Here is a 26,040-nt window from a genome sequence, read left to right on the forward strand (position 1 = left end):
AACCGGTTACATAAGTGTTCCCCGAGGCCTGGAATCTTCCAGATGGCCCCGCGGCCCACCCTACCAGCTGCTCCCAGGATGTCGGCCCTGGCCACGGGCCCGGGCCCGGAATTCCTGGGGCAGGCTGATAGGGAGCAGCTGCTAGAACCCCGGGGAGGCCAAGCGTGCTGAGTGCGCACATCGGCGCGGCAGCGGCCTCTGTGTGCCCCCGGCCCTCCCCTAGAGCAGCTGCACCCCGGGGTGGAGCTGGGTCCCTGTGACCCCGGACATCTGGGCCCGCAGCACACGCCAGCCTCGAGGAAGGCACGTCGATGGCCTCCCCTCCTGTTTGCCTCGGACACGTACCTGACGCCTCTTGTGTGATGGGGTTCTTCCAACCTGTCCTCAGGTCACCCTCACGGCCGCATCCAGGGACCGCCGGTCCCCAGACCTCCGGCCCCGTCGGAAACCCCGGAGAGCCGGTTTGAAATGCCCGTTCCAGGGGCCCCGCCCTGGGAGGCCGGTGCCATCGGTCTGGGAGCGGGTGCAGGGATCCGATCTTTGACAAAGGCCCCAGGCAGTTGCGACGCCAGCCCTCCCCCGGCCACACTTGGGGAAACACCGACACGGGTGGGATATTCTCCTCTTCCCTGCCATGCGACCCATCCACAAGGGGGACCTGTGTTTTCTCTCTCTCTAGATAGAAATTCCCGTAGTTAGACACGTATAGATACACTGATGTGTATTACGTGAGTTTCCTGTGGCTGCCATTACAAATGCTCACCAACCACGTCACTTAAAAACCACAAAAGAACACTCTCCCTCTCTCCGGAGGCCAGAGGTCCAGATCAGGGTGTCACAGGGTCACCTCCCCTGAAGGTTCTGAGGGACGGTCCTTCCTGCCTCTTCCAGCTCCCGGGGGCTCCAGGCGTCCCTTGGCTGTGGCCACATCGCCCAGTTTCTGCCTCTGTCGTCACACAGCGTCTCCTCTGACCGTGCTGACTCCTTGCCTGTGTCTCATAAAGACGCGTGTCCTTGGGTTTAGGGCCCGCTCAGATGATCCAGGATGATCTCATTTGAGATCCTTAGCTTAATTACGATGGCAAAGAGCATGTTGCCAAATCCGGCCACAGTCACCGGCCTCTCCTCCTGCTCCCCCTGCCCCCCGCCCCCGGGAAAGCTCATCACACCCCGGCCTTCAGGCACCATTGACATGCCAGGTTGTCCCGCGCGTCCCAGGGTCAGAGGAGACGGCTGCTCTCGGGGGGGGGGGGGGGGGGGCGCGTCTGGAGGGACAGCCGGGCCCCTTGCTTCGCTGGTGCATATGCAACACAGAACCGCCGGGGAGCTTTCCTGCTCTGCCGCGATGAGCTGTGGGCTGGAGGTGGAACTCTCCCAGGAGCGGACAGTCAAGGCTGCAACTTACCAAAGTACAAATGACTGCTAGGAGATCAGCTGGCAAGAAGGAGCAAGTGTGGAGGACCCGGGCAACCACGGGGTGCCTCCCCAAGGAGGTGGTGCAGAACTGCCCGCCACCAGGGGGCAGCAGAGCACCAGGGATCGGTTTATAAATCTAGATCCCGGGGTCCCGATTAATACCCCGGTAAGTGGCAATACCCCTCCCCTCCCCCCGTCTAGGGAGCCCCTCTCCTTCATTCCAAATAAGTGTGTTCCTTTAGCGTATAGAACACCAGGCAGAGGTCCAGAAAGGTCCGCAAGTGGGGCAGGAATAATTTCGCACCCACGGTTTTGCCCACGCAGAAGCCCAAGCATCTTACTCATGATTCAAAGAAGGTTCCCGCGCGGGGCGCCTGGGTGGCTCCGTCGGTTGAGCGACCGACTTCGGGTCAGGTCATGATCTCATGGTTTGTGAGTTCGAGCCCCGCGTCGGGCTCTGTGCTGACGGCTCGGAGCCCGGAGCCCGCTTCGGATTCTGTGTCTCCCTCCCTCTGCCCCTCCCCCACTCGTGCTCCGCCTCCGAAATAAATAAACGTTGAAAAAAATAAATTAAAAAAGAAACCCCAAAAACAAAGAAGGTCCCTGTGGACCAGCCCCGGTACTGCAGACGTTCTCCAAGCGGGGAACCCCGGACCCACAGCACCAGCCTCACCTGGGGGCTTGTTGGAAATGCAGATTCTCGGGCCCCACCCCAGACCGACAGACAGCCTCAGAATCTTTGGGGGCTGGGCCTGGTCACTTGGGTTTTAACAAGCCTTCCGGGGATTCTCGGGGCGCCGCTCCGCGTTGGGAGCTACCCCTTGTGATGAGTCAGGCAAGACGGGAGCAGTGATTGATTTCCAGACACGTGTCGATGCGGCTCTGAGGAAGGAAAGGAAGAACACGGAAGGGGCAGCGTGCTCCCGGGGGGCTGGTCTAGAGCAGGGCATCCCCCTCTGTGGGCCTCTGTCCTCGCCGGGCCAGGTGGTTGGATGGATGAGTCAGTCATGGTCGCACCGCGTCGTGACCCAGCTGGAATGATTTCCAGGAGGAGGAATTAGACCGTGGCCTCAGGGTTACGGGTTCTCTACAACGAGCACGGATGTGGCTAAAAAGGAGCCACGGGGCCTTTTCCAGGCACCAGAATAGCGGCCACCCATCGGGAGGCCACAGGGAGGGAGGGCTCAGATCCCTGCTCCGCACTCACACGAGCTGGGCCACCCTGCTCGGTGACTCAACCTCTCTGATTCCTCCCTTCCTGTCCCTGAACAGCGGGGACGGTAACAGCGCCCACGGCCACATAAGCAGGATGCATCCAAGAGAAACGAACGCTCAGGTTCCCATAGGAACCTGTCTGCGGATGCGCTCGGCCCCTGTTCACAGCAGCCAGAGAAGGGGAAACCACCAAACGTGCACCCGCGACGATGAGTAAGCAAAATGGGGTCTGTCCTGCGATGGAATAGTTCATGGGCCACGGGTGCACGCTATGTGGGCTCACCCTGACAGCCACGTGAGAGAAGCCGGTCACGAAGACCGTGTAGCGTGTGATCCCGTAGCTCTGAAACATCCAGAACAGGCACATTCACAGGGACAGCAGGTTCGTGGGGGCCAGGGCTGGTGAGCGTAGAAGGATTGAAGGGGAACCTGAGGGTCCAGGGTGATGGAATGTTCTAGAATTGACTGCATTGACAGCGTGACTGTGAATATGCCGAAAACTGACTTGTACACGTTCGGTGGCTGAACTGTGTCAGGGGTGGATAAGATCTCATAAGAGCTGTTAAAAAAACGAAACAAAACAAACCGTGTTTTTGCCCGGGAGATGCCCTAAAGCTATTTTTGTTGTTAATGGGGGGGGGGGGTAACCTATGAACTTTTAAATTTTTCCCAGATTGCTAAGCAAACACGTTTAGGAAAGGTACCTGAGCTCAATTCCATCTCCAAGTTGGGGACCCTTGCCCCTTGTTCAAGGTCAGGCCCCCGTAACAGCAAAGCCAAGCCCGTCAAATCGTGGCTTGTTTTCAAAGGCTGCAGACTTTCCGGGTTGGATTTTGTCTGTAAACACCGGGCAGACCTCGAGATGGGTTAAGCCCCTAGGATCTTCAGGGCCTTGGGGCTGACTTTTCATCAGAAAAATCCCAGCGGCTCCAGGCCCCCGGGAGGCAAGGTCCAGATCCACAGCTGTCCTTGAAGGCAGCCGCCAGGGAGGCCCGCCCAGACCTTATCTCCAGAAGGAAGTGTCCCCACCCTGCTCCAAATGTTTGTCCAGAAGGAGAGGGCCCAAGCAGAGACACAGCGGGCCAGAGGGAAAGTCACTGGGGAAGGGGGGGGGGGGGCTCCTGCCACATGGGCTGAAGGAGTCTGCGGCCCGGTCTCCTCTCCTGCTCAGGCCCTCCCATGGCCTCCCATCACCCTCCCACGCCCTTCAGGGTCAGGGGGCACCCCCAGGGCCTGCCCCTATCTGCCAGCACAGACTCTTCAGCCCCGCTCCCCACACCCCTGGGCCTTTGCATGGGCTGTGGTGGGAAGGCTCCCCCAGGTCCCGGCTGCGTGCCCTTGGGCAGGTCACTCCCTCCGGGGCCTCCGTCCCCACTGTCGTGTGAGGAGCCTCAGCCGGCTGCTTGGGAGAAACCCATTGCGTTGAAGCAGGCCCAGGTCAGACTCCGAGGCTCAGGGGGGAGCGGGTGCTCTGACTGGCTCCCACCTCCGAGGCGGCTCCTTCTCCAGACTCGGCCTGCTGGCCGCCCACTCATCCTTCCGGCCGCAGCTCCCCTCCTGCCCTCCCTCCAGAGCCTTCCAGAATGCCCAGGCACCGCAGGGCTCCCGAGCTCATCTGTGATAGTCTGGGGGCCTGTTTGGAGGGCTGAGCTCCCCGCGTGGCCCCCCACTCCGCGCGTCTGCAGGCCCCGCCTCCCCGGCCTCGCCGGCTGCAGGCTCTGTGCGAAGGAACGTGTTCAACGGAGTGAGTTTCCAAGATGCTCTCTCTGCCGGTATCTCACTGGGCCTTCACCCGCACCCGGAGGCAGGAAACAACAGCCTCAGGGGACGTGGCTGGAGGCCGGCCGCCTCCTCCTCAGCTTCCTGGGGTTCCTTTCAAGGAACAAGGCGGCCGGGCCCAGCCAGGGCAAGAGGCCACGCGTCCTTTGGCCAAGGAGAGCCTGTCCCTGCGGCTCGGGCCGTGTCTTTGCTGATGCATCAGTCCTGGCCCCGGAGCAGGCGGCCAGCCCGAGCCCGGCTGCCTCCCCACCCAGCCCGAGGCCCCGTGTGCCAGCTCTGTATCCTGCCCCCGCAGGAGAAGAGGGACATGGTCCTAGGGGACCCTGAGGACCACCCTTCTGGAAGCAAACGTGGACAAGCTGCTTAGGCCGGCGAGAGGACGTGGTTTTGTGCGGCCAGCTCCTGCGACCGCCCAGAACGGGCAACGGAGACTGGGGCCGGGCCAGACCTGGATGCAAACCCCGGCTCGTCTGTGTCCCTGCAAGGTGACCTCGGGAAAGCCCTGACCCCCCCCCCCGACGTCCCTCCCCAAAACAGGGGCAAGGGGAGTGTGGTAACACCCTTACCGTGAAGGACAGTCACGAAGGGAAGTGGCAGGCGCCGTGCTGGACGCGTGCGTCCTTTGTTAGGTTACTTCTTTGTGAAACCTTTGCTCGCTTGTAAAATTCCCGAGAAGTCCTCGAGGAAGAGGCAGAGCGAGGGAACGCTGCATTTTCGGGGTCGGGAGGATTGGGGGTTCCTGTCTGGGGGAAGGTGTGGACGGCCGGGTGCTGCTGGATGGGGCTGGGGGGGATGGCGAGAGGGGCTTAGGGGGCCCTGGGGGGGACACTGAGAGCGAGCCGCTCCGGACGGCTGAGCCTCTCCTGCCAGGGAACAGGGAGACGCGAGCGTCGAGTGCTGGGGCAGTGGGCACAGGGGCAGGTGGGCGTCCCCTCTGTCCAAGGCGGCCGCAGGGACTGTTGGACTGTTGACTGTTCCCCTGAGCAACTTGCGGAGCCCCCGCGGGGCCTCCGGACTTGTCTGGGGGACGCGTTACTGTCACTGGCCGTCGGCGGGGGAAGCCAAGTCTGTGTTGGTGGGGTAAAAACCGCGTGCTGAGTTCGGCAGGGCCCTCCTAGCCCTGGACCACCTCCCTCTGGACGGTGAGAGGAATACTGTCTGTCTCGTTTAAGCCAACGTACCGGGGGGCCTCTTTGTCACAGCAGACAAAGCTGTGGGTACACTGTGCCCTAACTGAGACACACGGACTTACGAATGTACCTGAGAGGCTGCCTCGATTCTCACACCGCGGGTGGCCCGAGGGCCTCTGCCTCCTCTCTGTGACACACCACCACTGCTGAGCTTCTGGAAGCTACGGGCAAGATCAGCAACCCTTCCTGACTCCGGCAGAGAGGGGAGACGTTGCCAAATGCATGCTCGTTGCACGCTCGAAGCCCTGGCCACAGGCCATTGGCATCACCTGGGAGCTGGTCAGACGTGCTCAGACCTTCTGCGTCGGCCTCTGCACGTAACGACCCTCGGCTGGGAGCTCTGATCTCAGCTCCTCAGAGCTTTGTGCCTGCCCTGTGCTGAGTCCCTAGGGGTGTCCTCTGGGCTCCCCACGAGGGAACTGGGAAGGAGGAGGGTCTCGGTTCCCCACCTCTGCTTTACAGAAGGCAAAAGCACACCGTTTGCTTTATTCGACAAGGTTCTGCAGGTTGATTTGCTAAAGGGGAGGAATGTGGAAATCCTGGTCCCGGGCCGCGTCCCCTCTAATGACCACTTCAGGGATCGGGGGAGGCTCCGGGGCTGGAGGCAGCAGAACAGCTGAGAGAAGCATCAGAATCCCAAGCGTTTCTCAGGCGTCCACATTGGACAGCACCCCCGTGTCCTCTGGAGCAGGCAGCCTCCGTGGGTGGAAAGGTCTGGAGTCTCGTCGCCGGGTGTCTTTGAGACTTTTCTTTCTATGAGTTTCATTCAAGTGTTCAGTGGGTAAATGTTTACTCTGTGCCGGGCACTGTTCTGTGCATTGGGAATCGTGCACTGCTCAGACCCAACAAACTTGTCTCGTGGAGGTTCCGTTTTCCTCCGTGCGTGTCCGGGTGAGAGACTTCAAGGCAAAGGGACGAGCCGGTGCAAAGGTCCTGAGGTCAGAGGGATCGGGAGAGCTTGTGGAACATGGCGGCTGCCTGGAGTGCTGTGACTAGTCAGTAAGGGGACGCGGCTGGAAGGATGGGGGGTGGGGCAGTCACGGGGTTCGCGGGGTGGGGGGGGTGCGGTACTGATCTGGTGTAGCAGATCTGCTGGGTACCTCCCCCAGACGCAAGTAAGCCCTCTGAACTCGCCATTGTGGTTCATGCCAACCGCCTGTTGCCTGAAGTGCCCTGTCTGAGACATTCTTTGGCCACAGGAGCAAGTTCAGCATGCATCGGGGGCCCCCGAAAAGCCCGAGGGCCGGCTGACCAACTTGTGCCAACTTTGCCCAGATCGCTCCCGTCTTTAGCACTCAAAGTCCCAGAGAACCCAGGAGATGCCTTAGTCCCAGGCAGACTGGAACGGTCGGTCACCCTTGGAGGAGTTAATGTCCCATGGGCGGCCCTCTAGCGAAGAAGGACAAGCAGGAGTATATCATCCCCAGCTCCCTGCCCCTCAGACAGGATGCCCCAAGTCGTCCCCTGGGGTCCCCAGCAGGCTGCGCACCCAGGACCTCCCTCCTCATTGTCTTCCCCCCGATCTGTCCCCTTCTACATTCCCTCATGAACTACTTGTACCAAATCCTTGTCTCAGGCTCTGTATCCGGAGGGCCCGACCTCAAACACCAGGCAGAGGGGCTCGTGAATATTGTGGGGAGACTAAGCCACCCACGTGAGCTGCCCCTGTCCTGTGGGGAAGGGTCTTGGAACCTGGGGGCTGTCCCTGTCCTGAGTCCCCTCCAGACCCGCGCTAAGCTTGGCCTCGAGTCAGAGCGCACGTGACAGCTGAGAAGCCGGAGCCGCGGGGTGCTTCCCCGGATGCTGAGGTCACGTAGGCTTCTCTGCCACGTTGGCCTCCCCAACGGCCCCTCAGCAGCCCCTCCCCAGCGTCGCCTAGGGTGAGCGGCCTCTGTCCTCAGGCAGAGGCGGGGTGATTGCCGGGAACCTCTGGGCCTGGAGGCAGCTCCCGGGCTCTCTGAGGCCCAGTCAGCATCTCTGTGCTGACTCTGGCCGGCGTGCTCAGCCACGGCTTGGTTTGGAGCCCAGGGGCTGCCACCGGCCCGCTGACCTGGCCTGCCCTTGTGCCTGTGTCCTTCGCTTGGCTGTGCCGGGGCTGACCTTGAATCCCTCTCCCGGCCCCGGCCCCGGCCTGTCTCCCTATTGCCCAGATGTGCCGGTGGACCGGAGCAGGGCAGCCCGCGGCCCCTTCCCCACACTCGTGGCAAAACCCGAGCTCTCCGACCGCCCCAACCCCGGTCCGCGATGCTGGTGGCCTTTCCCGCCCTGACGATCCTTCCAGAAACCCCTTCCCCAACACCTGAGTTGCATCCTGCCTTAATATCCGCTCGTGGAAAGTTCTTCGTTCTCCAAGATTTTTTTTTCTTTTTTATCATGGCTGTGCAGAGTGACTCGGTTACGAGGTCTGCAAACCTAAAGGAGGCGCCTTTCCTTTCAGATGAAAAGATTCGTTTAGATTCAGAAGTCGACTGTGCGCCCTTGGAACCAATGGGTCCCTCTTATCCTTCCTGGAGCCTCACTTGTTTTTTTTTTTTTTTCTGTCATAAGTCACTTCCGTGTCCCAAACTGGGATCCAGGTGTTAACCCGTTCTCTTTGGGGCCCTTGCAGTAGGAACCCATGTATTAGAGCCTGGGGAGGGGGCGTCAGTCCTCGGTGGTTCGAAGAGGTTGTTTTTCGAGTAATGACCATGACCGTTTCTAAGTGTTCGCCGTGTACCGTATCCAATCTCAGTGACGTTCTCAGCCTCCCTGTGAGGTGCTCCAACTGCTGTCCCCATATCAGAGTTGAGGAGACAGACGCTCAGAAAGCCTAAGTACTTTGCCCCAAGACACACAGCAGAACTTGGACCTAGATCTCCGAGGGAGGGCCAGAGGAGCCCCGGGTGACTCACTGTGGAGTGTCTAACGATTGCTTTTGGAATCAGCATTTATTTCACTCGTCTGTCTTCTTGTGGGTTTTGTTTCTCCAAATCAAAACCATTTGTTGTTGTTTTTGATTTCGTTGGGTCCGAGTAGGACCTCCCCAACGCCGGAGGAGATGTCTTTCCAGAATAAATGGAAACCATGTACACAATAGTCGTCAAATGCTTTAGCAGGAAATAAATCATATAGAATAACGCTTGAAAAGCTGAAATAAATCTGTGTGGGCAGCTGGTTTAACCCCAAAATTGGTTCCAGCCTGTAAAAAAGAAAAACCCGTTCCCCTCTTTTTCCTGTGAATTTCAGCTTTTTTTTTTTTTTTCTTACGCAAATTTTCCAGACCTGGCTTTCTGAGATGTTGGTGATGAGTCAGCCATTCTGCTTATCTGAACGCTAATAAGGGCCACCCTGATACTCAGTGTGTTCCTTCAGGCAAACCCACCAAGGTGGCCCCGAGGGGCGTCCAGACGTGAGCACTTAAGAGTGGCCAGTGGCCACGGATGGGGCCATCCACCCGGGGAGCTCTGCCAAGCCCTTTCCTGTTGGGGGGTCCCTAGCCAGACCTCCTAAATCCTCAATGCCCGGGAATCTGCATTTTTAAATGTTTATTTATTTTGAGAGAGAGAGAGAGAGATCGATCAGGGGAGGAGTGGAGAGAGAAACACCGAGAGAATCCCGAGCAGGCCCCGCGCTGACATCGCAGAGCCCGACACGGGGCTCGAACTCACAAACCACGAGATCGTGACCTGAGCCGAGATCAAGAGTAGGACCCTTAACTGACTGAGACACCCAGGCGCCCCCGGGGAATCTGCATTTTGAGGCACGCCCCACTTTGGACCGGCCGCTCCCCCGAAGGAAGCCTGGGCAGACAGAATTCTCCACCACGGTTCCTGGAGCACAGACGGGCACCTGAGGCCTCAGCCTAAGGTTCACGCGGGGAAACAGTTCCCCGGAATGATGTCGGGTTCCAGCACCCCCTGCCCGGCCCGGCCCCCTGGGTGGCCACGCCTCCCCCGGGGGAACCTCGGTCCCCTTGGGAACAGGGGAGCAGCTCAGAAGCCGCAGAGGGTTTTTCTGTGACCACCTTCTCGGTCCCCATCACGTCGACAAGTAGCTTCGGTGCCGTTGCGGTTCTCCTCCCAAACACTGAAAACGCATCTAAGAAAAGTGAGGAATTCTGTCATCCGCGTGTCTCTGAGCACGTTTGCAGCAGGAGAAGCACATGTGTTTCTGGGGTTTCCAGTGACCTATCCGTTCGTTCAACACACCCGAGTGTCTGCCCCTTACAAAGCTTGGCGTGGACGCGATCAAGGAACCATGCCCTGCCCGGCCTGGGGCTGACAGCCGGGGGACTGACCAGTGACGGATTATTTAACCAGGGCCTCCGAGAGCTCACAACGGGCTGTCAGCCAGTTTGGGGAGACGGGAGTGTTTCCCTGAGAGCTGAAGGGGGCGGCGGTGGGGCGGGGAGGGGGCTGGGCCGGCCTTCCTGACAGGGAAGGGGCTCGAGGTGTATTAGGATGTGAAGCCGGCTGAGGGTCTGGAGAGAAGGCCTCAGATGAGGCCTCACGCTCCAGGATGAAGGTTCCAGAACACTATGCCCATCCTCCTTGGGTTGGATAGGATCCAAGTGAGATCTGCCTCTCGGCTGTCCCTCTGGCCATCGGATGTGACGTTCCTCAGGTGCCCTGGCCCCTGTCGGCTCGGACCCACTCCCGAGTTAGCAGAGGACCGTCAGCGGAGACTGGGGAGTAGGGCAACGTTTTCCAGATGTCCAGGGCAGATCCGGGCCTGGCTTCTAAGAAGGACCGTCTGGCTTTCTCAGGTTTACAAACAGCAGGATAAGGTTTCCCTCCTCTCCCTTGTGAGGCCTGCGTGTGAGATGCCAGGGGCCAGGGAGTGCCCACCCTGCCGTCCCCATGGTTCCCGGTGGGGCCCCTCCCGGCCTGGCCTTTGAGGATGTGGGGCTTGCTCTGACGGCTGTCCTCGCTCGTCTAGATCCGTCCTGCACCCTCTGTGTCCTGGGGCCCACCTGTAGGGGCCAGCTGCCCTCAGGGTACTGTAGGGTTTGGCCAGTGGGAGACATCACCAGGAGCTGGAGGAGGTAAGTGGGTATTTACTCCTGTAGTTTCTTCCCCGGGGGTCTCGGGCTGTCCATGTCCCACACCTGCAGGTCTGGGCCCTGCCTATAGACCTTCCAGGGGGGCTGATGGGTCCCTCCTGCTGCCCTCTCCAGACACCTGCCTCCCCTGTCCCCCCGGGCACAGATGGCTACCGGCACCCCCCTCAGTTATCCTGATGTGGGCGTGCCCACCGGGACCCGCTCTGTCCAGCCCCTGTCCTGGGAGGTGGCTTTCCCCCCCGAGGTACTGAAGCCAAACCCAGGGAAGTCCTGGTCAGTAACCACCTGCTCGCACCGTGCAGCCCCAGCAAGGGTCTGGAGCCCACAGCTGAGGCTTCGCTCTGTAAGTTCCCAAACCCTGTGGCCATTTTAAGACCGGACCCTTCTGGAACGTATTGGGATCACATGCATGTGACCCACCCAAACTGCCCCTGAACTGAACCGTCTCCCCCCGCCCCTAATAAATGAGGAGAATCGTCATGATACCAGACAGGTGTCGGCAGGACGGGGGTTAGACAAAGCTTGGCCGGGACCCCAGGCGTATCACGGTCGTGTAAAGGGAACGACTGATAATCACCGGGGTCGCCCCGCGCACGTCTTCACAGCGCTCTCTGGTGGGCAGCCCATTCCACAGAAGGAAGAGTCGAGGCAGAGAGAGGTCGGGTGACTTGACCCCCAGATAAACTGCTAATGAGTGCCAGCCTTGGCTGCAGGTCCGTCTGACCCTGAGCCCAAGCGTGTAACCCCGTGACATACCCCAGACCTTGCCACGGGATTACCACTGCCCACCCGCCCGCCTTCTTAGGCGGGGACTCAGGTTCACACGGTCGTGAATATTGCCTGGGCTGCTAACATCCCAGGCTCGGTATTGACTAAAGTATTGTCCACTCCGATCCCCAAACGTCTCTCTAAATCTTGGGTATCTTCCGTAGCATTTCTGCTCCCCGTTCAGGGGGTAAAGGAGTGGGTTCCGTCCAGCACCCAAGTGCCCGGGTTCCAGCCCCCAGGGCAAGTCCCGCATACACGAGGCAGGTTCTGCTCAGCTGGGCCAAGCACAGGGGATTCTGGGACACGCCTCTGACGTGAGCACAGCTCCCCAGCAACCCACAGACCCCCACGCCCCCCCCCCCGTGCCACCCGGCACAGACACATTTACCAGTCTGCCGCCGGGCTGAGCCGAGACGCCAGCCGCTCCGACGTGGGGGCTCGGCCCCCTGAATGTGGTGGGGAGGCCCGGTTTCAGATGACATGTCGCCTGTTTCCCCAGATGGATGTGGAACGTGCCCTCCCTCTGACTCACTCAGTGGCAGACGCTCCCATGCGCGGCACCCCCACGAGGGCCCCCCCGCCCCCAGCACCGCAAACTCAACATACAAACAGCTCATTACTCTTCTTCCAGAAGCTGCCGGCGGACTTTGTGCGCTGGACCCTGACAGTCCTCACTGCCTGCCCCGTCCTCCAGAATCCGGGCACCCCTCTCCTCTCCTCTCCTTGCTAGAATCCGGGCACCCCTCTCCTCTCCTCTCTTTGCTAGAATCCGGGGCACCCCTCTCCTCTCCTTTCTAGAATCTGGGGCACCCCTCTCCTCTCCTCTCTTTGCTAGAATCCGGGGCACCCCTCTCCTCTCCTCTCCTTGCTAGAATCCGGGCACCCCTCTCCTCTCCTCTCCTTGCTAGAATCCGGGGCACCCCTCTCCTCTCCTCTCCTTGCTAGAATCCGGGCACCCCTCTCCTCTCCTCTCCTTGCTAGAATCCGGGGCACCCCTCTCCTCTCCTTTCTAGAATCTGGGGCACCCCTCTCCTCTCCTCTCTTTGCTAGAATCCAGGGCACCCCTCTCCTCCCCTCTCTTTGCTAGAATCTGGGCACCCCTCTCCTCTCCTCTCTTTGCTAGAATCCGGGGCACCCCTCTCCTCCCCTCTCCTTGCTAGAATCCGGGCACCCCTCTCCTCTCCTCTCCTTGCTAGAATCCGGGGCACCCCTCTCCTCTCCTCTCTTTGCTAGAATCCGGGGCACCCCTCTCCTCTCCTCTCTTTGCTAGAATCCGGGGCACCCCTCTCCTCCCCTCTCTTTGCTAGAATCCGGGGCACCCCTCTCCTCTCCTCTCCTTGCTAGAATCCGGGCACCCCTCTCCTCTCCTCTCCTTGCTAGAATCCGGGGCACCCCTCTCCTCTCCTCTCCTTGCTAGAATCCGGGGCACCCCTCTCCTCCCCTCTCCTTGCTAGAATCCGGGGCACCCCTCTCCTCCCCTCTCCTTGCTAGAATCCGGGCACCCCTCTCCTCTCCTCTCCTTGCTAGAATCCGGGCACCCCTCTCCTCTCCTCTCTTTGCTAGAATCCGGGCACCCCTCTCCTCTCCTCTCCTTGCTAGAATCCGGGCACCCCTCTCCTCTCCTCTCCTTGCTAGAATCCGGGGCACCCCTCTCCTCTCCTCTCCTTGCTAGAATCCGGGCACCCCTCTCCTCTCCTCTCCTTGCTAGAATCCGGGGCACCCCTCTCCTCTCCTTTCTAGAATCTGGGGCACCCCTCTCCTCTCCTCTCTTTGCTAGAATCCAGGGCACCCCTCTCCTCCCCTCTCTTTGCTAGAATCTGGGCACCCCTCTCCTCTCCTCTCTTTGCTAGAATCCGGGGCACCCCTCTCCTCCCCTCTCCTTGCTAGAATCCGGGCACCCCTCTCCTCTCCTCTCCTTGCTAGAATCCGGGGCACCCCTCTCCTCTCCTCTCTTTGCTAGAATCCGGGGCACCCCTCTCCTCTCCTCTCTTTGCTAGAATCCGGGGCACCCCTCTCCTCCCCTCTCTTTGCTAGAATCCGGGGCACCCCTCTCCTCTCCTCTCCTTGCTAGAATCCGGGCACCCCTCTCCTCTCCTCTCCTTGCTAGAATCCGGGGCACCCCTCTCCTCTCCTCTCCTTGCTAGAATCCGGGGCACCCCTCTCCTCCCCTCTCCTTGCTAGAATCCGGGGCACCCCTCTCCTCCCCTCTCCTTGCTAGAATCCGGGCACCCCTCTCCTCTCCTCTCCTTGCTAGAATCCGGGCACCCCTCTCCTCTCCTCTCTTTGCTAGAATCCGGGCACCCCTCTCCTCTCCTCTCCTTGCTAGAATCCGGGCACCCCTCTCCTCTCCTCTCCTTGCTAGAATCCGGGGCACCCCTCTCCTCTCCTCTCCTTGCTAGAATCCGGGCACCCCTCTCCTCTCCTCTCCTTGCTAGAATCCGGGGCACCCCTCTCCTCTCCTTTCTAGAATCTGGGGCACCCCTCTCCTCTCCTCTCTTTGCTAGAATCCGGGGCACCCCTCTCCTCTCCTCTCTTTGCTAGAATCCGGGGCACCCCTCTCCTCCCCTCTCTTTGCTAGAATTCGGGCACCCCTCTCCTCCCCGGCCTTCCCTCTGCCCCCATCCCTACCCCACTAGACCGCACAGCTCCGACTGGTCTCCCCGTTGCCCAGGCTTGCCCAACGCGGGGCTTTTGTTTTGTGTTCCAAAGCAATTTCCCGAGGCAAACTCACCTCACGTACCATTGGCCGTTCGGAAGTGACACGGCCGCTGGCATCCAGTGATCTTAACGACGTTGTACGACCTTCTGCTCTACCTACTTCCAAAACGTGTCCCTCCCTTCGAAGTAAGGCCCCTCCCCCCCCCCCAGGCCCCGTCTCTGGATTTTTCTATCCTGGACGTTTCGTACACGTGGAATCACACACGACGTGACCCCTCGCGTCTGGCGTCTTTCCCTCGGCGTGAGGTTTTCCAGGTGGATCCGGGTCGTAGCATGTGTCAGCTCTTCCTTCTTTTTTAGGACAAAGTGGAATTCCGTCGCACGGCTAGACCACATTTGGTTAGTCCCTCATCGGTTGCCGGCCACTCGGGCTGTTGGCCAGCTTTCACTGATGTGATTGGTGCTGCTGGGAACATCCGTGTACGAGCACTTGTTTGAGTCCCTGATTGCACTGCCCTGGGTATATACCTAGGAGGGGGGTGTCTGGGTCACAAGGTGACCTTGTGTACAATCTCTGAGGAGCTCGTGTCCGTCCGCACGTTCTTTGACCTTTAAAGGTGGAGGCTAATTCCCCTCCCTTCAGCAGGGGCCAGACTCGCTAAGTCTCACTTCTCATCGATGGGACGTGGCGAAAGTGAGGCCGTCCCACCTCCTTCTCCCTCTCTTGGGTCATTTGCTCTGGGGGAAGCCAGCCGTCATGCCGGAAGGACACTCGGGCAGCCTGTGGAGAGCCCGTGTGGAGAGAAACTTGGGGCCTCCCTCCAACGGCCAGCACCAACATGGCGGCCGTGAGTGGATCCTCTGTCTGCCATCACGCCTGCGTGTTGGCCCCAAGAAACCCAAGCCAGAACTGTCCCTCTGAGCCGTTCCCAAGTACCGGGGCCACCGAAACGATGAGCGATCATAAATGTTTACAGATAACTGTTGGGGGGTGATTTGTTACACAGCAATAGCTAGCTGATACACCCGTCCGCCCATGCATTCCCCCCGCAGCGGCTAGAATGGAGGAAGCACCCATGCTGCATGCATAGAAGCAAAAAGAAGGAAGGAGTGAATAAATGAAGAAGAAGAGACGCTCTCTTCGAAGGAAAGCGTCTCCCAGGCAACCACGTATCTGCCAGCTAAGACATCTGCCTCCGAATAAATGCACTAGCGATGGTGGTCATCCGTGGATGCTGAAAACCTCGCGGGGGACAATGTCGGGAGGAACGGGATATTCATAGTCTCAAAGTACTTCCCCACAGATTATTTATAATTTACAAAGGGGAAAATGGTCACTTTTCCGTGGAGACAACAAGCAGACCCGAGCCTATTCAAGCGGTCCAAACTGACATCAGCAACCTCCAGGCCACCCACGCCAGCCTGGCAGGTGGGAGCCGAGGCCGGTGGCCCCCACGTGGCTCCGCAGGGCTGCCCCACCCCGACCCGGGCGGAGGCACCAGCTCTGGGTCCCGGAGCACCGGCCACACAGCATATGGTCATTCTACAAACGGGCCCTGTTCCAGGATGGGCTGTGAGTCTCCTGGTGATGGCTTCTGTATTTATGTTGCACGTTTGGGGCGAGCATGCTCATTCCCAGATTCAACTGCCTCCATCTGTTTGTCATCGTAGGAGGAAGAGAAATCCAACATATCTTGGACCAAAAGCCCAGTGATGTTCTGTTCACGAGAGAGAAGCTTTCCGCGAGCCTCCCGCTTTACAGGGAACTTACGAACTGATTTTGAGGAATCGGTTTTTTCCTGGGGCTAATACACTTTCGAATTTGTGTGTTTTAAAAAAAAAATTTAACGTTTATTTATTTTTGAGACAGAGAGAGACAGAGCGCGAGCGGGGGAGGGGCGGAGAGAGAGGGGGAGACCCAGAATCCCAAGCGGGCTCCGGGCTCTGAGCCGTCAGCACCGAGCCCGACGCGGGGCTCGAACCCACGAACCGCGAGATCGTGACCTGAGCGGGAGTCGGACGCTCAACCGACGGAGCCACCCAGGCGCCCCCAATTTACGTTTTAAAAAACACTAACGTCATCAATATTAGACCAAACCAACGTCACGTCTCTGGAGAGGATGCGGTCAGAGGGACATAACATCACTTCCGTGGTATTCCTGCCCCGAACGCGAGAACCTAGGTCTGATTTTGAGGCAGACCCCAAGCGAGGGACATTGTGCCAAACAGCTGGCCTGTAGACTTGAAAACTGATGCCACGGAAGACCAAAAAAAGGCCACGTGCCCCCTTCCTGCGCAAAGGAGACCCAGGAGACATGGCAGGTAAACGCAGTGTGGGGTCCCCGGGCGGTGATGTGGTTTAGAAAAAGAAAACACGGCTACAGAGGACAGCAGTTAGGACAGCTGGGGCGATTTGAACCCAGACCAGAAGTGACATGGATCGGAAACCAGAATGGTGTGCGTGCGAGTTTCCTGCCTTCGATCTGCACACCGCGGTCAAGCAAGACAACGTCCTTGTTCTCGAGACCTGTCCGCCCAAGGATTTTGAAACCGCTTCATCGACGTAGGAGCGACGTTCAGAGAGCTGCCCGTGTTTAGCGTGTGCCCCTTGATGGGTTTGGAGATGAAGCCACGATCCGTGCCGCAGGCCGCCCATCGCCTCGAAGGTTCCATTCATTCTTTCATTCATTCATTCAGAGCGAGCACACTTAGCGGGGGACCCACCCTCCCAGCACGCTGTTGGGCGCACGGCACGGCACGTCTAACTGTGGGCTCTGTGCTGTGCCGCAGGTCTGTGGGACTTGCTCATCTTACAGAACGGAGCCCACGCGCCCTTGGGCTACTCCCTCCGCCCCTGCGAGTTGGAGCATCGGATTCCTCGGATTCGTGGTCTCGGGCAGGGTGTCCTTCCTTCAGGCTGTGTCCCAGTCGGTGCCGTGCATTTGCGCCCTTTCTTTTGGGGGGACGTTTGGGCTGCTTCTGTCACACGGATGCGTGGGTAAAAGAGTCTGCTGGCCGCGACTCACTGTCATGTAGCTCGGAGAAGACACGTACATGTACATCCACCCAGACCTGGAGTTTCGGTATCTGGACTGGACTGTAACCACTGAGAGGGCAGACCCGTCTGTTTCCCCACCCAAGTCCCCAGAACGGAGAGCAGCGTCACACGGGAAGTGGACACTCATGGCTCGTCCTTGGGTCAGAGACGTAGAACCCAGAAGCGGTGGGACAGGGGAAAGTTTCTGCAACAGTCCAGAGAAGGAACTGGGTGTGTTGAGCCTTCTGGTAGTTCCTCAGACATGTCGGGCACACCGGCGCCCCAGGACCTTTGCACCTGCTGTGCCCGCTCCCCGGAATGCCCTTCCCCGGTGATCTTACTTCCTCAGCACCCTCTGTGAGACCTTCCTTCCCGGGCTGCCCCAGCTGAGAGTTCTGCAGCCGCCCCCCCTGCCCCCCCACCACACTGCACGTCCCTCCCCTATTCATTTGTTCCCCAGAGCGCTTTCTGAAGCTTATTTTCATTTATTTGTTTTATCGTCCCTCTCTCCCACTAAAATGTAACCTCCACAAAGGCAGGATTGTTTTGTTCCCTTCAGTCACTCCCAAATCCCCAGTGCCTAGCAGAGTATCTGGGACATAGTAGGCATTTAATAAATATCTGGCAAAATCAAAAAAACAGGAAGAGGGGGAGGGAAAGGAAAGAAGAAAGGAACGCAGGGAAGGGAATAATCAGCAGTCTCCCCTCCTCCTAGGCCAAAGCTTCCGCAGCCCCGCTTGGGGACCCCTCAAGTCCCCCCAGCTTCCAAGTGCCACGTAGGAGCTGGTCTCCGATTTGGGTCAGCCCACGCTCGGCCCGAGGCCGTTGGCCAGGGAGAGACCTGGCCGCTCCCCAGCTCCCCAAGGATGGAGTCTTCTCAAAGGCGATTGACATTTCCACTTAAAAAGACATTGTCCGGCCCGAAGAGGCTCATCGCGCACTTCCTGCCTGCGGCTTACTCAGCTGTGGCCTGGGCCGGGCCAGCTCTGGCCTTTCATCCCCCTGGGGTGTTCAGAAGATCCCCCCGCTCCAGCCAGTTTGCGCTGCCCGCGGCCCACCTGCCATCCGTGAGCCCCATCAGGCAGCCCCCCCCACCCCCCCACCCCCGCTCTCCTCTCACCCGCTAGAGGCAGAGTGCGCGTCCAGGCTGCTGGGCAGATCCGGAGTGGGACCCGCAGAGCCGGGCTTAGTGGATGGTCCCAGCCAGAGGCTGGGGCTCTGTCTCGACCTTATCTGGGTTCTGTCTCGTCTTGGCCAGAAAGGACTGTGGCTGCTTTAACCCTGTGGATGGGCCCTCCCACCGACGAGGACTCATTTCATGACTTACTCGTTCACTAAATTGATACTTACTGTGTACCGACTGTGTGCCGAGCACCATTCTAGGGGCTAGGAGTGTGCACGCACGTGCGTGCGTGTGTGTGTGTGTGTGTGTGTGTGCGCGTGTGTTCGATACGTTTCTATGGGAGGTGATGGGTCACACTCGTCGTGAGTAGCCAGCCGGCCAGGCCCCCAGGAGGCTCAAACAAGGTGAGCCGTGACCTGGGTGGACTGTGTCCCCACGTGGTCACCCCGGAAAAACTGCTTTGGGACGAGCCCTGCTCCCAGCAGCCTCCACCCTGAAAGCTGTGTGGGTGTCAGAGCGCTAGGGGTGAGCCGGTGAGGTTTTGCCCAAGTACCCGCCAGGCCAACACAGTGTGGTAGAGAGGGCAGCTCCCGGGACTGCCCCCCACCTGGGAGGAGCCAGGGGTGGGCAGTCGATGGGACCAGAGAGAGCAGGAACGGAAATGCAGAGCAGGGACGGGGAGCCCAGCGCTGTTCCCCATCCCGCTCTGCTTTTCACTAACAGAAGGAGGCCTGGGGCTGCTTCAAGAATCTTCTGAGCCCAGGGAGCGCCTGGGGGACTCAGTCAATTAAGCGTCCGACTTTGGCTCAGGTCATGATCTCACGGTTTGTGAGTTCGAGCCCCGCGTCGGGCTCTGTGCCGAAAGCTCGGAGCCTGGAGCCTGTTTCGGATGCTGTGTCTCCCTCTCTCTCTGCCCCTCCCCCACTCGCTCTGTCTCTCTCAAAAATAGACATTAAAAAATTTTAAAAAAAGAGAGTCTGTTTCTTGGTTTGTTTCTTTGTTTCTTAAATTCTACCTATGAGTGAAATCATATGATACTTGCCTTCCTCTTACTCGTTTCGCTTAGCATTATCCTCTGTAGCTCTGTCCGTGTCGTTGCCAATGGCAAGAGTTCGTTCTTTTTTATGGCTGAATAATATTCCATTGTATATATGCCACATCTTCCTTATCCATTCATCTATCTGCCCATGGACACCTGGGCTGCTTCCATAACGCTGATATAAATATAGGGATTCACGTATCCCTTTGAATTAGTGTTTTTGTATTTTGGAAGTAAATACCCAATAGTGCAATTACTGGATTGCAGGGTAGTTCTATTTTTAACTTTTTTGAAGACCCTCCATACTGTTTCCCAGAGTGGCTGCACCAGTTTGCATTCCCACCAAGAGTGCACGAGGGGTCTTTGTCTCCACATCCTCGCCCACGCCTGATGTTTCCTGTTGTTGTTGTTGTTGTTGTTGATTTTAGCCATTCTGACAGGTGTGAGGTGAGATCTCACTGTGGTTTTGAGTTGCCTTTCCCTGACGATGAGCGATGTTGAGCATCTTTCCATGTGTCTGTTGACCACCTGGGTGTCTTCTTTGGAGAAATGCCTGTTCATGCCTTCTGCCCATTTTTTTTTTGACGTACATTTTTTAAAAATTTTATTTTAAAAATTTTTTCAATTTACACCCAGATTAGTTAGCCTATAGTGCAACAATGATTTCAGGAGTAGATTCCTTAGTGCCCCTTCCCCATTTAGCCCATCCCCCCCTCCCACCACCCCTCCAGGAACCCTCAGTGTGTTCTCCATATTTATGAGTCCCTTCTGTTTCGTCCCCCTCCCTGTTTTTATATTATTTTTGTTTCCCTTCCCTTATGTTCATCTGCTTTGTCTCTTGAAGCCCTCTGCCCATTTTTTAATTGGATTATTTGCTTTTTTGAGTGTTGAGTTGTATCAGTTCTTTATAGATTTGGGACACTAAGCCTTTGTCAGATATGTCATTTGCAAATATCTTCTCCCGTTCCGGAGGCTGTCTTTTAGCTTTGTGGATTGTTTAAAACTCTGGAACGCTTCGCGAATCTGTGTGTCATCGCTGAACAGGGGCCGTGTTGTCCTCTCTGTACTGTTCCAGTTTTAGCGGACATTTATCATGCGGCTTTCATGTGACACTTAGCAAAAGAGCTGTTGTTGACTCATCTCCGCGTAGACATAACACTCTTGGGCACGCCTAACGCCGCAGAAACCAACGAGTTGCGGAAGACCCTAAACGTCTTCACTTTCAGACGCTGGCTCTTCCACGTCACCTCTGCACTCAGACTGGTTGCGGTCCCCGTTCTCTGCGCCACCAAGGGCGTGGTGACGGCCGTCCTTCTTAGGAGAGTCCACGTGTCAGGACTAAAGCTTTAAACCCACTTCACAATCATGACATGGTGCAACGACGAGAGACCCCTGCATACAAGATGCGCCCCTGCCTGCAGAGATGCTGAATGGGGGGGGGTGGGGGGAGTTCGGGACACACGGTGGTCGCACAGCCCAGCCCATGACACCTGCGTCACGACCACCACCTGTGGGACAGTGATGTACAACGTGTAAACCAACTCAGAGATGTTAAGAGTGTGGACTGTGCCTCTCAGGTTGGAGGAGATGTGGCCTCTCGTTCCCAAGGGGAGGGAAGCGGAGGGCCTGGTCCTCCCGGCTGGAGCTGGCTTGGCGCAAGGCCTCGCACCTGCAGGGCTGTGGAAGCAGACCCGGCTGGCCCCGGGCCGGTGAGAAGGAAGCGTGGAACTATGGGAGATGAAGGGTCAGGTTTGAAAGAGACAGAAACTGCTGCATTGGGTCTGATCTGGTGAACTGGGACTTCCTCGTACTTCAAAAAGGGGAACAGGCATTTGAATGAAGTGAATGAGAGGGGCTCGCCTCCCCGTTGAACGTCTTTGGCCGTGAGTGAAGAGGGTGAGAGGAAATCAGCCTGGAGAAGCCGAGCTGTGATCACGTGCTTCTCGTGGTTCGGGGACGAGATTTCTGGTGCTGACGTGGAACCAGGTGGGTTCCGTTTACTGCCCTGATGGTCAGGTTCGCCATCGGCCACCCAGCGGGGTGAGCACTGGGCAGTCAGCCCACCCACGCCACTCTCCTCACCATTCCAGAGCCACCGTGGGGCTCCAGGGCCCCGTGGATGGGACCTGCTCGGGCCCGACGACTCTCCTCTGCGCCCAGCTTCCGTTTTCTGGAACAGAGGCTGCTGTCTGAAGCCGACGGCTTTGGGTTTCTGGGCCCCGTCTGCCAGGGCCGGGTAAGGCCCAGAACGTCGGAAGGGATCGCCGGGCCGTGCACCACGGCCAGGGCCACTGCTAGCTCACAGCTGGGTTTCAGCCCCCGATGCCCCGGCCAGGTGTGTTTGTTCAGTGCCCAGACTACACAGCCACAGGAGTGCAGCGGTGGCCTTGGTCAGCAGAGGTTACGTCTTGGGAACAAGCAGCGTCATCCTGCATTCGCTGAACAAGTATTTACCAAGCTCCTAATGCCCATGCCAAGCACGGTGCCACACACATCAGGTCCGACAGGATGGCCAGAGGCGGCCAACAGATATTCTCTCGCTCACCCAGATTGATTGGTGATGCCTGCCTGGAGAGCTGTGATCCATCTGTAATGTCTGCCATGGCCATGGTTCTGTTTGCCAGCTTGTCCGGTGGAGGCACGGACTGGGGGGAGAGACAGCCCAGAACAATTGATTCACGGCTCTGACCCAGTGTTACGATTCACGTGTGGCCAGCTACTGTTTTGAGACATTTGTTTCTGCTGAATTTTTCTCGATGGGTCTCCCCCTTCCCCTCCCCGATTCGGGCAGCAGGAAGGCCGGCCTGGCTGCCAGGGGAGGGCCTTCCCGGCCTGGCTTCCCAGCATCCCAACCCCACGAAGAAGGCGGGGCTGAAGCCAGGACAGGGGGCTGGCAGGAAAGGACCGGGGCGACCCCCACACGAAAGAGGTTCAAATGCCACCCCAGGGCCACCAAGCCGCACACCCCCTGCCAGGCCCCCGTGTCCCCTACGCCCAAGAAATGACACTCTCACTGTGACATTTCAGGCCGAGTGGGAAAATGTATCTCGTGAGTACAAGAGGGAGGAAGGATGGCCCTTCTCTGAACCATCAACTTAATTATTGTATTAAATACACATCCAGCCATTTGTGAAGCTCATAGAAAAATGATGTCCTGATATAAATCTACTATCGATTTATCAATTATTAGCTAATTAACGGCTGCCAGAGGCAGCGGACGCATCAGGACGGGCTGTGTTGGGGCTCGTAACACGCACCCCCTGAACCCCGGTGGTCCGACCGGGTAGGCGCCCCGGAGAGCCGCCTCCAGAAGCGTTTGGCGGCTGGCACCAGCGCCCCCTGCAGGCAGCCTTCTAGCGGTGCGCAAAGCTGCACGGGCCTCGTAGGGGCCTGGGGCGTCCGGGGACGAGGTGCGCTGGCGGTCTAGCTGGGAAGACAGAATCTGCGACTGAGTTGCACGTGCAGGTGCCGCCGAGGAGGGCAGGGTCCCGGCGCTGCCACTCAGGGCCACGCAAGCTCATCGGGGCGTTTGCACGGCCTGCTGTCGGAGGGCAAACGTACAGGACGCCTGGGAGCCCAGTGGGCGAGCGAATGAGGAGCGGAGTAGCCTTCTGACAAGTGGGCGGGCGGGGGTGGGGGTGACAGAAGCCCCGCGGCCGCAGGAAATGTCATCTTTTGCGGGAACTGCGAGACAGCCGTTATTGCCGGAGCAGAGCGCGAAGGCGAGAAGAAGCCAGGAGGGGCAGTGGCTATATCGGCATGGCCCGGTAAGCCGGATTTACGAATCGGGGCTTTCTCCTAAGGGCGGCGCGGAGCCCCGGAAGGTTTCAGACGGGGAGTGGTGATGTGGCATTGGACAGTGCCCTCTGGTGGCGGCCTGAGGAATGGCGTCTTCGATGCTCCTGGGCGGCCCCAGGCTGTAGGAACCGAGGCCGGAGTTCTAAGCCTTCCTTGCAGAGTCCGGAGACACAGTCCTTCTGGGACGCCCGCCCTGTTGATGCTGGTGGACACAGCTCACAGGGGCCAGCCTCCCGAGGCATGCCACCAAGCCAGGCTCTCCAGGACACGCCAGAAGGACCCGACCGCTGCCTGCAGCAGATACAGGCAATGGGAGGTCTGCCTGGCCCGGGTTCCTCCAGAGGGGCCCGGTCTGGGTCTGACTTCAGACAGGGAAGGGAGGAGTCCTGATCACCGTCCCTTTAGTCATCTGCGACCTTTGATCTCAGACCTCGGATGAGTCTGTGCGAGTGCTCAGCCAGCCAGTGAGGAGGGACGGGACGACGGCGAGTCTAATCCTCCGCATTACCCGAGGCAGATGAGCCCCCAGCAGCCAGAAGACGGGAGATCCGACGGCCGCACCCACACCCTCCCTCGTGTGCTTGGGACCCGTCTCCGCCTGAGCCTGCAGATGCTTATCACGAACGGCAGGCCAGGGCTCAGTCTGGCTCAGGGAACCTCTGCAGAGCACAGCCCCGAGCTGGAGACTCTCGGCAGCTGTTTTTTTCATTTTTTCCCTGTGTTTCAGACAGGATGAATCGAGCCAACCAGACTTTTTGGAAAGAGGGATGCGATGTTTTTCCGCCCCCATTTGCAGAAAGTAACGCCCTTGCCCAGTATAACACGCCAGAGGGATGGTCAGGAACCCCGCGTTCCTGTCACCCACACCCCGTTTCCGTCCCGGTTAGCAGCAACTTCTGTCCTTCCGGAGAGACCAGGCACGCTGGGGCAAACATATCACCTGTTTCTGCAGCAAATTTGCTCCCGTGGATACGCTCTGTCACTTGCTGGCTGCTGGCTTTACTTCTCCAGGGGGGAGGAATGGTATAAAGCGGGTCAGAGATTTTCTTTGGGGAGGCCCCCCCATCAGCACGCCTTCTGCTGTCACAACCAGCCATGAAATGCGGCTTGGGCCCGGGCAGGAGATCAGACACAAAGGGCCACGGGCTCAGCTCTGAGCTTCAAAGTAACTTCCTGCGGTTTTCTCAAGTCCTTAGTCAGTGGTCTTGAAAGTCGGGTGTCCAAATGCACGTGACGACGCTTCTGGAGCTCCTAGACCCGGGTGTTCTCCCGTAAAGTGCCACCCTGGGGAAACACTGGCCTCCGCGTGAATCGGAGGGGCGGCTGCAGGGCGGGTGCATCCCAGGCAGGAAGGAGGTGGTGGGGGGGGAGTCAAGAGAGGCAGGTGGGAGGGGTGGAGGCCCGCGTGGCGATCGGGGTCCAGCCCGGGAAACACGCTCCTCCGAGCACTTCCACACAGCAAACCGAACGCGGGGAGCTGGTCGTGCGGGCCACGGAGGGCTGCGCTGTGACCGGAGCTCAGCTGTGCTGGACGTGACCTCCAGGTCTGGGAGGAAGGGACAGGCGTGCCGGGGTCTGGGAGGGAGCAGGAGCCACGGAGGAGACCCTCGGCCACCAGAGAGGTAGCCGCGAGGGAGGAGGGGCACCCCGCTTCTCCAGTGCCCGCGCTGGCCTCACTCTGGGAGCCCGGGAAACACAGGCACTGGGGACCCTGTGACACGGGATGGAGGCCATTGGTGGGGACCGGGAAGGAGCCTGACAGAAGGGCCTGCTTCCCACAGCTTGTGTGCGGCGTGTTGGGTTCGAGAAGTTCTGGGGGCCCCAGTGGGGAGAGCGGAATATGGCCCAGGGGGCAGGTGGGCGCGCTCGTGGCGGGAGAGACGCACGGTGACCCTGCTGGAGGGTCACAGGACAGCCAAGCCGGGGAGGGATCCAAGTAGTATCGGGGTTCAGAGTCCCACGGCTCAGACGAAACACAAGTGACAGGACACCAGTGGGGCGCTAGGGGCGCCAGAGCCCTGCCGTGAGAGGCTGAGTTCAGTTTGCGCGGATTCATGACAGGTCAGAGTAGAAAGTGTGCTTCCCAAGAGCCAATGTGACTTCAATTAACGTGATTATGTGCACATATTACAGTTGACAAGAACTAGACCAAAGAATGGTTCACTGGTGTTTGCACCTCTGAACGCCCGTCCGGGGATTTCGACAACCCTCTTCGATGGCCGGGAGACGCCCGCTGCCGCCACGGCCTTTGCCCTCTCCCGGGTCACACGCCGCTCGGTGGTGCCTCAGCACCTCATCCTCGTCCTGCTTGCTGGTCCTTGTTGGGGGAGGAATCACTTCTTACTGGAGTGGACTTGAAACCCGATCCCCAGTTTGGAGAAGCCTGGGGCGCTAACTGGATCCCCATTTGGAGAAGCCTGGGGCGCCAACCCGATCCCCAGTTTGGGGCAGCCTGGGGTGCTAATCAGATCCCCCAGTTTGGGGAAGCCTGGGGCACCAACCCGATCCCCAGTTTGGGGCAGCCTGGGGTGCTAATCAGATCCCCCAGTTTGGGGAAGCCTGGAGCGCCAACCCGATCCCCAGTTTGGGGCAGCCTGGGGTGCTAATCAGATCCCCCAGTTTGGGGAAGCCTGGGGCGCCAACCCGATCCCCAGTTTGGGGCAGCCTGGGGCTCTAATCAGATCCCCCAGTTTGGGGAAGCCTGGGGCACCAACCCGATCCCCAGTTTGGGGAAGCCTGGGGCGCCAACCCTATCCCCAGTTTGGAGAAGCCTGGGGCGCCAACCCTATCCCCAGTTTGGAGAAGCCTGGAGCGCCAACCCGATCCCCAGTTTGGGAAGCCTGGGGTGCCAGTAAAGGACACGCTAGCTGCTATAACAAGCTGGCCTCCACATTTCAGTGGCTTCGCACACCCGGAGTTTGTTTTCCGCTCAGTAGCACCAAGCAGGCGTGGGGTGGGTGGCTTTTCCAGCAGGGG

The 26,040-nt window shown here is 58.9% G+C and overlaps 1 protein-coding gene and 1 non-coding gene across 2 annotated transcripts in view; one reads left to right on the plus strand and one right to left on the minus strand.

Moving 5' to 3' along the window:
- The window catches only part of CRISPLD2 (cysteine rich secretory protein LCCL domain containing 2), a 124,555-nt gene that overhangs the window by 73,979 nt on the left and 24,536 nt on the right, over positions 1-26,040 (plus strand). The window lies entirely within an intron of this gene.
- On the minus strand, positions 20,266-20,372 carry LOC124512002 (U6 spliceosomal RNA). Its single transcript, XR_006962038.1, has one exon. It is a non-coding gene; the product is annotated as a U6 spliceosomal RNA (small nuclear RNA).

The sequence above is a fragment of the Lynx rufus genome, unplaced genomic scaffold (genome assembly GCF_022079265.1).
Source record: "Lynx rufus isolate CCGP_SWC_20201006 ecotype Redwood Valley unplaced genomic scaffold, mLynRuf1.p SCAF_16, whole genome shotgun sequence".
Taxonomy (NCBI): domain Eukaryota; kingdom Metazoa; phylum Chordata; class Mammalia; order Carnivora; family Felidae; genus Lynx; species Lynx rufus.